This window comes from Salvelinus sp. IW2-2015, linkage group LG14, assembly GCF_002910315.2.
Source record: "Salvelinus sp. IW2-2015 linkage group LG14, ASM291031v2, whole genome shotgun sequence".
NCBI classification, from domain to species: Eukaryota; Metazoa; Chordata; class Actinopteri; order Salmoniformes; family Salmonidae; genus Salvelinus; species Salvelinus sp. IW2-2015.
This window is the reverse complement of record NC_036854.1, coordinates 13,932,690-13,934,915: the sequence shown is the minus strand read 5'-3', so window position 1 is coordinate 13,934,915 and position 2,226 is coordinate 13,932,690. Positions and strand designations below refer to the sequence as shown.

Below are 2,226 nucleotides of genomic sequence, written 5' to 3'. Positions count from 1 at the left end.
TTATTCATGTTCTCAGATACGGCAATATTTCGATAGCATTAATGACATTCTCCCATCAATGTGTAACCATAACAGATTATGAACTCACGATTAATGAAATTGTCTCCCTTAATTGTATATACACTACCGTTCAAAGGTTTGGGGTCACTTAGAAATGTCCTTGTTTTTGAAAGAAATCACATTTTTTGTCCATTAAAATAACATCAAATTGATCAGAAATACAGTGCAGACATTGTTAATGTTGTAAATGACTGTTGTAGCTAGAAACAGCTGATTTTTTAATGGAATATTTATATAGGTGTACAGAGGCCCATTATCAGCAACCATCACTCCTGCTTTCCAATGGCACGTTGTGCTAGCTAATCCAAGGTAATCATTTTAAAAGGCTAATTGATCATTAGAAAACCCTTTGCAATTATGTTAGCACAGCTGAAAACAGTTGTACTGATTGCAGAAGCAATAAAACTGTCCTTCTTTAGACTAGTTGAGTATCTGTAGCATCAGCATTTGTGGGTTCAATTACAGGCTCAAAATGTCCAGAAACTAAGGACTTTGTTCTGAAACTCGTCAGTCAGCATCCCAGAGTCGCCTCTTCACTGTTGACGTTGAGACTGATGTTTTGCGGGTACTATTTAATGAAGCTGCCAGTTGAGGACTTGTGAGGCATCTGTTTCTAAAACTAAACACTATATTGTACTTGTTTTTACATTTTACGTCATTTAGCAGACGCTCTTATCCAGAGCGACTTACAAATTGGAAAGTTCATACATATCATCCTGGTCCCCCCGTGGGGAATGAACCCACAACCCTGGCGTTTCAAGCGCCATGCTCTACCAACTGAGCCACACGGGACTTGTCCTCTTGCTCAGTTGTGCACCAGGGCCTCCCACTCTTCTTTCTATTCTGGTTAGAGCCAGTTTGTGCTGTTTTGTGGAGGGAGTAGTACACAGAGTTGTACGAGATCTTCAGTTTCTTGGCAATTTCTCGCATGGAATAGCCTTCATTTCTCAGAACAAGAATAGACTGACGAGTTTCCGGCCGTAAAAGAACCCACAAATYCTGATGTTCCAGATACTCAACTAGTCTAAAGAAGGCCAGTTTTATTGCTTCTGCAATCAGTACAACAGTTTTCAGCTGTGCTAACATAATTGCAAAAGGGTTTTCTAATGATCAATGAGCTTTTTAAAATGATAAACTTGGATTAGCTAACACAACGTGCCATTGGAACACAGGAGTGATGGTTGCTGATAAAGGGCCTCTGTACACCTATGGTGTCAGCCGTTTCCAGCTACAATAGTCATTTACTACATTAGCAATGTCTACACTCTATTTCTGATCAATTTTATGTTATTTTAATGGACAAATAATTAGTTTTCTTTCAAAAACAAGGACATTTCTATGTGACCCCAAACTTTTGAACGGAAGTGTATATTGTTCAATGTATAATAATGAATATGTGATTATTATTTATTTATTTACTTGGGGCAGAGGATGATGGTCCATATGTATCTGATGACCATCTTAACATTTATTTTGAAAGAATGACCTGTAAAAATTCCAGGCGCATCTCCCATGCATTGTTTTTTTTATATATATTTTTTRCCCCGTTGTGTTGCTGATGTATGCACCTTCATCATTCAGTAGACCTATTGGCAGTTTCATAAAATACTTTAGGCTAGATTATGAACTGACGATTAATGAAATTGTCTCCCTTAATTGTAGGTCTGCCTACCTCTGGAGGGGATGGGGTGGGTGGGAATGGAAATAGTCTTGTTGATGTTAGGCTGCATATGTCTGTGTGTGTATCTTGTTTGTTTATTTTTGTCTCGTCTGAATAAAGAAAGAAACGATATATAAAAAAAGAGAAGCACAGTCCATTTTGTTGTGGGGGAGTGCTCTCGATCACCCCCATGTGCAAGCCATATTGCCTTACATCAGAAGGAGGCCTTTCCAAAGACAGCACCCCAACTCTGCATTTTACGGCCTTGTTTGCTTTTGTTGGAGGCTTCAGCTGGTCAGGCTGGACACGGGGACCACAGCAGAGCAGGTGGGTCTGTTGGTCGGTGGGTCGGCAGTACTGCTCAGTCTGCCCTCCAGAGCCAGACCCTCCATACGTGGCGGTGTGTGGTCCCCCTACCTCTGTCAGCCACAGGCAGATGTTATTATAACCAGCACAGGGGTAAAGCATAGCTGAAAGAAGCCACAGTTAGGGAAACTTTCCTACTC

General features: G+C 40.5%; 1 non-coding gene across 1 annotated transcript; it reads right to left on the bottom strand.

Moving 5' to 3' along the window:
• Window positions 1–779: 779 nt before the first annotated feature.
• On the bottom strand, window positions 780–852 carry trnas-uga (transfer RNA serine (anticodon UGA)). The gene has a single exon. It is a non-coding gene; the product is annotated as a tRNA-Ser (tRNA).
• Between the last annotated feature and the right edge of the window lie 1,374 nt (window positions 853–2,226).